Genomic DNA, 13,798 nt, shown 5'->3' with positions numbered 1-13,798 from the left:
GCCACCGTCCAAAGATGCCCCTACGTGGCTATCAGCCCACCTGAGCTCAAACCCGGAACTTCTGCACCCATAAAAGACCTTGCTCTCCCATATCAGGCGCGACTTCCCTGACTCCCCGCTCCAGAGTCACAGAACCTCGCCCGGGAATTGCAGACTCCAATAAAGGCCCTCTTGGCTCCATAACGTGGTCTCTTTGTCCTCCCATCTCTGCCTCCATCTATTAAACCTTACAGGAAACAGACCAAAAAACAAAACCAAACCCGACCTCCTAACTGGCCTGTTCATGGGCCAATCACTGCGCCCAGTGTGTGTGTGTGGGCGGGGGGGCACGGTGTTCAGCCACATGTCCACCCCTGTGGCCAAGGACTGGATCAAGAGTGGGGATGCAGCAAAGACGAGACAGCACAGTGTCTTCATTATAAAGTGCTATACAAATGTGACTTCCTATTAATACTCATTTTTCATTTATTTGAGACTCAATGTCCTGACCTTGAACACGGGAAAACATATCTGATCAGTGAGATGATGGGGGGAGGGTAGCTACAGGAAAAAGGAGAGCCCCCTGCCCTGCCCTGCCCTGTGCCCCTCGCCCCAAGTCTGTCCCCATCGCCCCTCCCTTCTGTTTGTGCCCCTTCTCCAATTTCATTAAAGATTTCATGAAATGTTAAAAAAAATGAAAAGTAGCGGCACCTGTGTGGCTCAGTCGGTTAAGCATCTGACTTCAGCTCAGGTCATGATCTCCCAGTTCGTGAGTTTGAGCCTCACGTTGGGCTCTGTACTGACAACTCAGAGCCTAGAGCTTGCTTCAGATTCTGTGTCTCCCTCCCTCCCTTTCTGCTCCTCCCCCAATCACTCTCTGTTTCTCTCTCTCTCTCTCAAAAATAATAAATATACATTAAAAAAAAAGCAAAATGGGAAAAGTTAATTCCTACCGGCCTTACAAGTTTATTGGGTAGTTTAAATGAGATCATAGAGGTGAGAGCACTTTGTGATTACACAGTGTGTGCGGTGCGGGGCTTCTATCACTGGTTAGGCAGTGCATCCTTCTTCACTTCATGGACAGAAACTAAGCAAAAAGAAAAGATCATGAAAACCCAAGTTTCTAGATTGAAATAACAGCCTGTTCAATCAATGCCTGCTTTCTAGACCTTTCAAGAACTAGACTACTTTAATTTTCCTCTGGACTCTGTAGGGACATGGCCACCGTAATCTCTTCCAGTGTTATGGCGCTCTTTTGCTGCCCTCCTGGGTGGATGCCTGAACAGGTGTGCTCACCACGCGCAGCTGTCTTGGGCCGTATCAGGAGACCATGGCCCATGTGGGCTCTGTTCCTGTGTCCTTGGCGCCCATGGAGGCATGTGTCACCCCCCAGGCAACAGAGTGTCCTGCTTGCACCGGGGGCACACCTGTGCCAGAAAGGGCCACGCAGAGCTTACTGAGGACAGAGGGAGCCACGGACACGCTCTAGTTCAACTCCCTCATGTTACTGACAAAGACCCTTGAAGTCCGTCATGGATGCAGCGGATCCCCTTGGCAGCCTCCAAGTTAGTCTGTAGGTTCAGTGGACAGATTCCACAGGCTGATGACTTCCACCTCGGGCATCATTTTCTACTTCTCTCCCATGCTGCAAGAGCTTGCGCAGCCCGTGTGCAAGGCAGTCCGGACGATGCCAGGGACTCAACCCTCCGGCAAAGCAGGCTGCACAAGGGGGCCAGTCCCCATCCCTCAGATGGACAACACCGAGGTGTGTCTACGCTGCCCCTTGGAGCACCTAGTGGGGTAACCGCAGGTGCCCCCAGGTGGCCAGACATCTGCACGCCCTTTACTGACATTTCCTGCTCCACTTTCTTATTATCCCCACTCCCTCACCTGTCTTCTTGGGATCACCTCTCAAATAAGTGACTTGTCCTCAAGTTCATGCCTCATACGCTGCCCTTGGGGAGGTAAGCCATCCAGGGAGTGACACCTGCTAGGGATGGAGCTGGTACTAGAACCCAGGCCCCTTGGACCACGGTCAGTTGTAATGATCAGAGCAAATATATGTGCAGTGAGCTGCTCACAATTGATCTCTGCAACCAACCTACCAACCAACCAACCAACTGAAAACTGGGAGCATGTGGCTGGCTCAGTCTATAGAGCATGAAACTCTTGATCTTGGGGTCATGAGTTCAAGGTCCATGCTGGACATAAAATAAAATCAGGGCACCTTGGTGTCTCAGTCTGATAAGTGTCCAACTTCAGCTCAGGTCATGATCTCATGGTTTGTTGGTTTGAACCCTGCATTGGGCTCATACTAACAGCTCAGAGCCTGGAGCCTGCTTTGGATTCTGTCTCTCCCTCTCTGCCCCTCCCCCGTTAGTGCTCTGTATCTTTCTGTCTCAAAAGTGAACAAAAACATTTAAAAAATAAAAAAATAATAAAATAAAAATAAACAAGAAAACCAGTACAATCTGAATCCATCAGAATTTCCATGTGGAAAACTGTAAGGATTGAACTCATGACTCCCAAGTTCAAGAACATCAAATCCTACAAGCAGAGGGGTGCCTGTGTGGCTCAGTTGGTTGAGCGGCCAGCTTCGGCTCAGGTCATGATCCCTGCATCCAGCTCTGTGCTGACAGCTCCGAGCCTGGAGCCTGCTTCAGATTCTGTATCTCCCTCTCTCTCTGACCCTCCCCTGCTCATGTTGCCTCTCTCTCTCTCTCTCTCTCTCTCTCTCTCTCTCTTTCTCTCTCAAAATAAAAAAACATTACAAATCCTACAAGCAGATACACCTGTTACAGCTGAGCATGTGCTCTTGTTGAAGGGGGACCTACTATGTGCTTTGGGCCACGACCCTGGCCAGGCAGTTTTTTTGCATACAGTCTCCAAGGTTCAGAGTCCAGTGTCTTGGTTTAAAAGTCCAGGAATGTCACTTTATCCTCTGCTTAGAGCTGGTGAACCTCTGGGGGACAGGCTCACTCACCAAACTCACATGCGCAGACTGGCAGGCCGCTGCTGTCCTCACAATGAGGGGTGTTCACAGATGGACGACGTGGGCAACCATCTCCCCAGGACACTCCAAGGGGTGAATGATTCAAGACACCAGCTCCCAGCTCAGCGGCTGTGCTTTGAGCACAAAATGAAAGTGCGTGGAACAGGCACTGATCCAGGGACATTTCTCGCCATCCCAAGCAGGCTGAGGACATGCCCTTCTCTCTCCCGGAGACATTCTGGCTGAGGGACAAGAGTGTTCTGGAATTAGAACCCCCCCTTGCCTGGCAGAGGAGAACCCAATTCTGACACTCTGCCTCCCCATTTCTCCCATGCTCCACGGGCAGATCCTCCTTCTCTTGTATTCAGATCTAGAATTATCAAAATCAATTAGGACACACGTGTGAAGTTACACTCCAGCCCTAAGGGTGTGAGCTGCTCATTGTACCGGATGTTTCTATCTCTTCGGTGGCACAGAACTCTCTCCCAGTTTTTATATCATGGGTGTGCTCCCTTCTCACCGGTTTCTCTACAAAGGGTGGCCCTTTCTCCAAATCCTAAGTTTCTTCTCGTGGGGTCATCACAAATGTCCTTTGAAATCTATCACCGAGTAGGAACTGTGTAAGAGAGAGGAACTTCCTCGCTTGAGAACAGTGTAATAAGAAAGACTATAAAGTTTTAGTTGTTAAATGTTTAATTTTTTTATAAATTTTTTTCTAACATTTTATTTATTTTTGAGAGAGAGAGTGACAGTGTGAGCAGGGGAGGGGCAGAGAGAGAGGAAGACACAGAATCTGAAGCAGGCTCCAGGCTCTGAGCTGTCAGCCCAGACCCCGACGCAGGGCTTGAACCCATGAATCACGAGACCATGACCTGAGCTGAAGTCGGATGCTTAACCAACTGAGACACTCAAGTGCCCCATGAGAAAGACTAAAACGATGATGTGGGTTGCCAAGAACTGGGAGGAGCTTGCTCTGTGTCCTCATGTCTTTCTTATTCAGAAAGAAATGTCAAAAGTCTCCTGTGAAAGGCAAGGAGGAGGCCACTCAGAACCATTTGCTTTTATAAAATAGACAGTTTCTCGAGGCAAACACTTGGACACACTGGCCTGGTTGCCAGTGGCTGTGAGTCCGATGGTGGATTATTCACTGGATTAAACAGATGCAACTTTCCTAGGCCTTCTTTCTGGGTGTAGCCGGGGACAAATGCGGGGTTGGACTTTCTGGTGTCCTGTAGGGCGAAGCTGCACTTTTTGTGCTTCTTGGGGGGCAGGCACAGCAGTGAGCCTCCGGAGCCGACACACTACACTCTGGGGGCATCCTGGAAATTTGCTAAACCTGTTTATTTTCAATATTATAAAAAATTTTTTTTAAATATTTATTTTTGAGAAAGAGAGAGAGAGAGCGAGCGAGAAAGATTGAGAGCAGGGGAGGGACAGAGAAAGGAGACACAGAATCTGAATCAGACTCCAGGGTCTGAGCTGTCAGCACAGAGCCCGACGCAAGGCTGGAACCCACGAACTGTGAGATCATGACCTGAGCCGAAGTCTGACACTTCATCTACAGAGTCACCCAGGAGCTTCTAAATCTGTTTATTTTGAAGAACCTTTGCTCCAAGGTAAAATGACGACTCTCTTTAGTGTGCTTTTGGAAAGGTCTGGATCACTCCTCTTTCAAAAATTCAGGGATGTGGAACTTGCTTTGTTCCTTAATCCTGGAGATCCCCAAATAAAATTCCAATGAATTCAATTTAATTTAATTCAGTATCTATTGTATTTGAGAAGCATTTAGATCATGCGAGGTGTACACACATGAAAACACACACACACACACACACACACACAGAGTGGAGTGACTTTTCCCAACTGCCTTTCCAAAGGAAATTGGGTTTTAAAAGGTCTCATCCGGATTCACATCAATCAAAATGTCACAAGGCAGCTGGGCCAATTCAACCAGGCACAATACCTGCCAGTGAGGTCCTATCTTCCGAGTTGGAGTCTAATGGGAATTTCTGCCTGAATGGGAGCCCAGGACCGAGGGCAGCTCGAGGTCACTAGCCCCACAGTGCAGGCTCTATCTGCAGGAAGTTGGCAGACCCTGGCAAAATAGGGAAGGAAAGAGAAAAACAGGGATGTGTACATTTCAGACGTGCCAGTGAGTAGCTTGGATGTTTTCCCTTCAAGAATGAATGCATTCCCTCCGTCCACCTTTACAGTGGGTGCCCTTAGGGGGCTGATGGTGCAGTCTGCTACTCCAGTGTAAAGCGCCCACCCATACTATTCTCCTGGATGCCTTTTTCCCCTAGATCTGTGGGTCAGACCACCGAATTCGGAGGTCTTAAGGGTAGAGAGGCAAAGGAAATCATGTGATGCTGGGAGTGATTTTATTAATGCGGCACTTCCCTTCCAGGACGAGGGAGCAGGCGCATGAGAAACTGAGCCACTAGGTTCTCAGGAGCAGAGCGCCATCCGTAATTAGAAAGTGTCCAGAAATTCTTCTGCAAGCGACTGTTACCTGCCTTTCTTTTAAAGGTGACCAGATACCTGGGCTCTTCGATTTCTAAGCCTTTGTGACACTCAGCTATTAATCCATACATTGTGACCTAAATTAGGCTCTTTTTTTTTTAAAGAAACATGTTCAAGAGATGGAGTTATTTCCCTTGGACGTTTATTTTCCTTCTTTTGGAATTGTCAACCAGCAGACACCTGTGTTTATGTCTCTAAATCATACCTCAATATGACAAATGCTACAATAATGATAACCATCAGTGATTGAACAACTGAACCGTTTTGGCTGTGTCTTCTCGTGGAGTTTCCACAATTGCCAATTAAGCATTCCTAGCCTGATTTTATAGATGGGAAAAGCAAGGCAATCAATGAACTGGAGAAGAAAACAAACAAGGAGCAATTGAATAACTTACCATTTAACAGAACTAGCAACTGGGGACATCAGAATTTGACCCTGGTGTGCTCTCTTCCACCCCTTGCCTGTCACCTCCACAAACTCTGCGTGGCAATTTTCCATATAACTGGTCTCACCCACACCTACACTCTATTCCTTTTTAAATAAAATCCCTTCATGATTCCAAATAGGGCGGAAAGTGTTCTCCAGCAATCTCAAATCAGAGCTGTCTTTGTTTTTGAGGAAAAGGAATTTGCTTGGAATTTCGTGGTGGCCCCAGAGCCTGCAGAGGGGATGTGACGCACTCACCTCCCCACGCACCCTGACATCCAAGCACCTGCTCTCCGTGCTTCCAGAGTGCGGATTTTACAGACACTGCACACAGCCATCGGTCACTGCGACCGGAGAACAGGCAGCGATTTCTTCCATCCGGGTCATGATAACTTGACACCCAGCAGGGCCCACGTGGGGACCCGCGGGCTGCACAGTGTTAGGACCAATCTCGGGCCCCTAGAGGTCATGAAGGACAGGTGTTGGGCTTGAGCTCTGGTGAGTCCATCCTGGCTCCATCTCCTCCCCACGGTGTGGAATCTCCACATGGGATTCTGTAGTTCTCAGCCCGGCTTCCTTCCTGGCAGCACCTACCTTGATGTAAGGATGGTGTGACATAATAGTGTACAGCACGGTGCCTGGAAGTAACTAGCAAATGTTATTTTCTTTTCATTTTTTTATGTTTTTAATTTATTTTTTGAGAAACAGAGACAGTGTGAGCAGGGGAGGGTAAGAGAGAGAGGAGACCAGAATCCGAAGCAGGCTTCAGGCTCTGAGCTGTCAGCACAGAGCCTGCTGCGGGGCTTGAACCCACGAACTGTGAGATCATGACCTGAGTTGAAGCCGGACTTAACCGACTGAGCCACCCAGGCGCCCCACAAATGTTCTTTTCAAAAACAGACCAAAAAAAAAAATCCTAGAAGGAGAAAGAAACGGATAAGAACTGCAGCCCCACTATAGATGGAAGCAATACTGAGTGAAATGTGGCTTAGAAAACAGTGCTTCTCACGTGCCCCACTTCTGAAGCTCCGTGTCACTGTCACAGCTGCCAGCCACCATCCTCAGGGTAGCTCTGCTCACCTGAACACGGTCTGAGACGAAGCCCTTCCAGCCTTAAAGGGAAGTCACCGATGTGCAAGATGTAAATACTATAGAGTAAATTGTCGATTCTCTCCGTTTCACGGGCTGCTTTTGAAAAATCTTCCTCTAATGTGAGAAACGTTTCAAGGTAAGGTCATGAGGTCACCAGACCATAGTAGGGGCATCTTAAGAGCCGGGATTCTGAAAACTGACTGCTTGGGTCTGAATCTTTATCTAGTTACCCACCTGCCTCCCTGTGTGACCTTGGGCAGCTTCCTTAACTGCTCTGTTCCTGTTTGCTGTTTATTACATGGACAATAAAAGTATCTGTCTTATAATTTTAAAAGTGAGATGAGATGATGTGTCAGAAACTTCAGACAGTGCCTGGCACAGGTCTGTTGTGACGTATTCAACAAACAGTTGTTGAAGACCTACTGGCATAATACTATATGCCAGGCACCAGAAGAGATCAGTATCTGAAAAAATAACAGTGATGCAGTGTGACAGGTACTGCTTTGCATATGGGATTGGATTTAGGCGAGAAAAGTGGGTTATTTACAAAGTGCGACAGGATCCCATAGAAGGGAGCAGGCAGATGTGTCCGGGGGAGTGGGGGACCGTGCCACAGAGGTCGAAATTTGAGCTTTGTCTTGAGGACATGTAGGAATTCCTGGGCAGAGAGGGTAGTTATCCTAGGCAACTATTATTGGAGCAGAACTGGATTTGAATAAACTCGGATAAAATTGCAAAGTGAAATGGGAAGGATGGAAGAAGTAAGGCAAACTGGGGGCTGCATCGGGGCCTCGGAAGCTGGGAGACAGAATCTGCCTCTTGGCTCCGCGGTCCTGTCTCTAGCCTGGCAGTGGAAGTGCCCTCACTGTCCTTTGTCCTCAGTCCGCCACCACTCATTTCCGCCCTCCTCCCCGTGTGCCACTGACACTGTTCTCACTGACCTGTGTCCCTGGCATTTTCCTCGGCGCCAACTCCCAGGAACAGTTCCAGTTGGTGTAGGGTAGTGAGTGGGGGTGAGGCGTGTTTCCAATTCATCTGAAAGCGATGTCAGACGCTTATTATAGATGTAATGAATTGGCTTATCTGTGTGGAAAATCACATTAATCAAATTTCTCATTTTAAAACAAACTTGTGTTGTTGGAGAAAGAATACATATATGTATTTAAACTCAGTGCTGGCTTTTGTTGGCTAATACGGAATTTTGCAATTTTCATTTCATGAACGAGAACCATCTGCAAGGCTCGTTTTCTGCATTCCCTTTGTCTAATTTCATGATCGAGGTTTTAGTACTCCCCTAACAGGAGTTGCAAAATGTTCTCTCCTTTTTTGTGTAAGACTGGCATGCACTGTGTGTCCTTAAATGAGAAAATTTGCCTATAAAGCATCTGGGTCTATAATTGATTTTTTAACTACAGTTTTATTCCTTTACTGATAATGGGATGATAAAGATTTTCTATTCCTTTTTGAATCATTTTAATAATGTGCATTTTCCTGGCATGTATCCATTTCATCTAGGTTTTAAAATTTACTGGAACAAAATTACTCATATTGTATTTTAAACCTATCTTGCATTTGCTATCATAACCCCTCTTTATCACTAATATAACATATTTGTACTTTCTTCCTGATCTCCCTGATTAATATTGCTGGTTTGATCTATTTTATTAGTGTTTTAAAGAACAAATTCTTAGCCTCATTAATTCTTTCTATTTTTGTATAATTGTTATATATTATGTAAATCTCTGCCTTTATTACTCTCTTATTTTATTTTATTTTATTAATTTTTTAATGTTTTTTAATTTATTTTCGATACAGAGAGACGGAGCATGAGAGAGGAAGGGGCAGAGAGAAAAGGAGACACAGAATCGGAAGCAGGCTCCAGGCTCTGAGCTGTCAGCACAGAGCCTGAGGCGGGGCTCGAACCCAGGAACGTGAGATCTGACCTGAGCCGAAGTCGGAGGCTTAACCGACTGAGCCACCGAGGCGCCCCTATTATCTCTTTTTTTAATGCTTATTTATTTATTTTGAGAGAGAGAGCATATGCGTGCCAGTGAGGGAGGGGCAGAGAGAGAAAAGGAGGGAGAGAATCCCAACACGGGGCTCATTCCCCCAACTTCGAGATCATGACCCGAGCCGAAATCAAGAGTCGGACAGTTAAACAACTGAGCCACCCAGGTGCCCCTACTTTCTTTCTCATTCTTGGGTTTTATTCTACTATATATTTTTTAAGCTTCTTAATTTGGACATTTAGCTTATTCAATGTGGGCTTTTCTTTTTTTCTTTTGGAAACATCTAAGACTAAATTTCCTTCAAAGTATGGCTTCCTCCATTCTGCAAGTTCTTACATGTGCTATTCAGTACTCATTTTTTAAATTTCAATTATGATTGCCTTTTTGACATTTGAACTGTATGTTCTTTGCTATCCTTTATAGACTGCAGATTTTTCTTGGGATCTTTTCGGTCGTGGATTTAACTGCTCTGTTGGTATGCATGATCTGTATGAGTCTAGTGTTTTGAAATTAGTTGAACTTTGCTCTGTGACCTAACCTGTGGCCAGTTTTTGAGAAATGTGTGCTCGAAAATAACCTCTATCCTCTAATTATTGTGTGTAATGTTCTTTATATATTCATTAATTAGGTTTATTAATGTGCTGCTCAAATCTCCTATAACCTTATAGATTTTTTTGGTCTGGCTCATCTATCAATTATTTTAAAACATTTAAAAAAATATTTATTTATCTTTGAGAGGGAAAGAAAGACAGAGCATGAGGGGAGGAGGGGCAGAGAGAGGGAGACACAGAATCTGACGCAGGCTCCAGGCTCTGAGCTGTCAGCACAGAGCCTGCTGTGGGGCTCAAACTCACGAAGTTGTGAGATCATGACCTGAGCTGAAGTCTGAGGCTTCACTGACGGAGCCACCCAGGTGTCCCTAAATCTGTCAATTATTAAGAGAGATATAGTAGAGTTTCCCATTTTTGATGATAGATTTGAAGTTTTCTCCTCGCTGCTCTATTAATTATTGTGTCTCAGATTGTAATGTGATTTTATTATTCACACATGTTTTAGGATTGTTTTATCATTCTGATGAGTTCCATCTTTAATTATTATGTTGTTTTCTTCTGTATGTCCAATAATATCTATTTTGTCCTTATCTTTTTAGGTCTATTCTGGTTAGAATTTGCCTAGTATATACTTCTATATCTTTTTACTTTCAGGTTTTCTTCAGAATTTTAACTAAGTCTCTTGAAAACAGCATACAATATATAACAGGATTTTCAAAATTTAATCAGTGTTTGCCTTTAAATTTCATAGTCTAATCTATTTGCATTTTTGTGAATTTTGGATATATTTGAATTTATTCATGCTTTCTAGTTTTCCTTATTTTTAAATTTTTTTCTGTTTTTATCTTGCCTTCTTTTGCTTCAGATAGGCTTTTTAATATTTCTTTTTCTTTTTATTATTATTATTTTTTACTCTAATGATTTGGAAATTTTCTGTAATAATTCATTAAAATCTAATTGCCTGATGAAGTAGCCAGTAGTCACACGTAATCATTAAGCACCTGAAATACGGCCAGTCAAAACTGAGTGTGCTGTAAGTATAAAATACACTAAGATTTAAAGACAAAAGAATACAAAATTTTTAATTAATAGTTTAAATTTTAATTACGTGTTGAAATGATAATATTTTAGATATATTGGGTTAAATAAAAGATATTAACATTGATTTTACCTTTTTTTCTTCTTTACTTTAAAAAAATTTTTTTTTACATTTATTTATTTTTGAGAGACAGAGGCAGAGCACAAGTGGAGGAGGGACAGAGAGCGAGGGAGACACAGAACCGGAAGCAGGCTCCAGGCTCTGAGCTAGCTGTCAGCACAGAGCCTGACGCGGGGCTTGAACCCATGAACTGTGAGATCATGACCTGAGCTGAAGCCAGATGCTCAACCAACTGAGCCACCCAGGCGTCCCTCTTCTTTACTTTTTTAATGTGGTTATTGAAAAATTTTAAATTATGTGAATGTTAGTATTTGTGGCTAACATATATCTGTTGGACAGCACTGATTTAGAGACTACACTGAATATTTGGACATACACATTTAACTTAACAAAATCTAAAGTAAACAAAAATCCTTACTTCATTCTCAACTACAGAAAGGTTACAATGATTTAACTCAGGCCTTCCCAAGTTATATGCTGAAGTAGGCCTGATTTTTGGTTCTATTTTTTAATTAATAACATATGTGTTAGGTATTATTGTTGTGGTTTTATGGAGGTCAAAGGAAAAAGTATATAATGATCTTAATAGATATAGAAAATTATTTTATAGTATTCGTACACTTTTTCATGATTAAAAAACAATTCCAGGGGGCACCTGGGTGGCTCAGTCGGTTAAGTGTCCAGCTCAGGTCATGATCTCGTGGTTTCTGGGTTTGAGCAACGCATCAGGCTCTGTGCTGACAGCTAGCTCAGAGCCTGGAGCCTGTCTTTGGATTCTGTGTCTCCCTCTCTCTCTGACTCTCCCCTGCTGGCACTGTCTCTGTCTCTCAAAAATAAATTTTAAAAACTCCCACAATTTCATGATTTAAAACAAGCTAAGAGTCAAGGATCTTCCTTAGATTGATTTTTGAAAATTTTTTAAATGTTTTAAATGGTTTTTAAAATGTTTTAATTTTTTAAATGTTTATTTTTGGGAGAGAGTGAGAGAGAGAGGACAGGGCATGAGTGGGGGAAAAGCAGAGAGAGAGGGAACCAGAATCCAAAGCAAGCTCCAGGCTCTGAGCTGTCAGCACAGAGCCTGATGCAGGACTTGAACTCAAGAACTGTGAGATCATGACCTGAACTGAAATGAGCCACTTAACCGACTGAGCCACCCAGGTGCCCCTGATTGACTTTGTTTTTTAAGAAAGTACTTAAAAACACAGCAAATATTGTACTTAAAATGTTAATGTTGACGTGATCTTGCTAAGGCCAGGAACAAGGTAAGGATGCAGTTGACTTCTTTGCCCGGGCGGTGAAGCCAGCCTGGGGTGCAGGGTCACAGGGCCTGGACAGGGAAAGACTGGCTGTCACAGTGTGAACCTGCTGTGACCGCCTATACTGAAAACTGTGAGGAATCCGATACATGTACATTATTAAAATTAGTAAGAGGTTTAAACCGATGTGCTTAGTGCAAAACCTTAAAATGTAATTTATCCTCAAATAAATCTGTATTTTAATACAATTCCAATAAAAATTGCAACATGGTTTTCTTTCTCGCTGCTTCTCTTTCTTCTTTACCCTCTTCACTCCTACCTCCTCCTCCCCCTCCTCCCAACTCTTCCTCTCTCCATCCTGCCCCTCCTTCCTCTTCCTTCTTCTCTTTCTTCTTATTCTAAAATCTGTATGATGAACAAAGGGCTAGGTAGCCATAACTCTTCTTAAAAAGTACAAGGTAGGGAGACCTACCTACCAAATATAATAATTAAGCTATAATTTTCTAGGCTATAATAATTAAGAGTGTAGTGCTGACTCAGAATATACCATTTGAAGAATATAATATTTTAAAAAGCCCAAATAATCCAATTAAAAAATGGGGCAGAAGACATGAATAGTGCAAAGAAGACATACAGATGGCCAACAGACACACGAAAAGACGCTCAATATCACTTATCATCAGGGAAATGCAAATCAAAACCACAATGAGATATCACCTCATACCAGACATAATGAGTGAAATAAAAAACACAAGAAACAGCAAGTACTGGTGAGGATGTGGAGAGAAAGGAATCTTGTGCACTGCTGGTGGGAATGCAAACTGATGCAGCCACTGATGTGGAAAACAGAATGGAGGTTCCTCAAAAAGCTAAAAATAGAACTACCATATGATCCAGTAATTCTATATTGAGTATTTACCCAAAGAACACAAAAGTACTAATTTGAAAAGATATATATGATCCTATGTTTATTACAGCTTTATTTATAATAGCCAAATTATAGAGGCAGACCAAGAGTCCACTGATAAATAAATGGGTGAAGAAGAAATACACACACACACACACACACACACACACACGTGTTGTATATATACGTATATGTGTGGATATATATAATGTATCTGTATGTGTATACATAATGTATATATTATACATATATGTGTGTATGTATGTAGTGGGTGTATCCTAATGTATATATAATGTATATGTATGTATAATAATATATACTAAATATATATAATATATACACATAAACACACAGTGGAATACTACTCAGCCATAAAAACAAATGAAATCTTTCCTTTTACAATGACATGGATGGAGTTAGAGGGTACAATGCTATGTGAAATACGTTAGTCGGATAAAAGCAAACACCATATGCTTTCACTCATAGGTAGAATTTAAGAAACAAATCAAACAAGGAAGAGAGAGACCAACAAAAAAAGACTCTGAACTGTAGAGAACAAACTGATGGTGACCAGAGGGGAGGTGGGGGGATGGGTGGAATAGATGAAGGGGGTTAATCACGATGAACACTGAGTCACGTACAGAGCTGTTGAGTCATTTATTATACATCTGGAACTAATCTAACTGCATGGTAACTATACTGGAATTAATTTTGCTAATGTTTTTTATTTATTTTGAGAGAGAGCGAGAGAGCACAAGAAGGGGAGGGGCAGAGAGACAGGGAGAGAGAGACAATGCTAATCAGGCTCTGTGCTGAGCATGGATTCAGGGCTCCATCTCATGCCTGTGAGATCATGATCATGACCTGAGCCAAAATCAAGGGTCTGACACTTAACTGACTGAG

The sequence above is a fragment of the Suricata suricatta genome, chromosome 2 (genome assembly GCF_006229205.1).
Source record: "Suricata suricatta isolate VVHF042 chromosome 2, meerkat_22Aug2017_6uvM2_HiC, whole genome shotgun sequence".
Taxonomy (NCBI): domain Eukaryota; kingdom Metazoa; phylum Chordata; class Mammalia; order Carnivora; family Herpestidae; genus Suricata; species Suricata suricatta.
Note: the sequence above shows the minus strand (reverse complement) of the source record.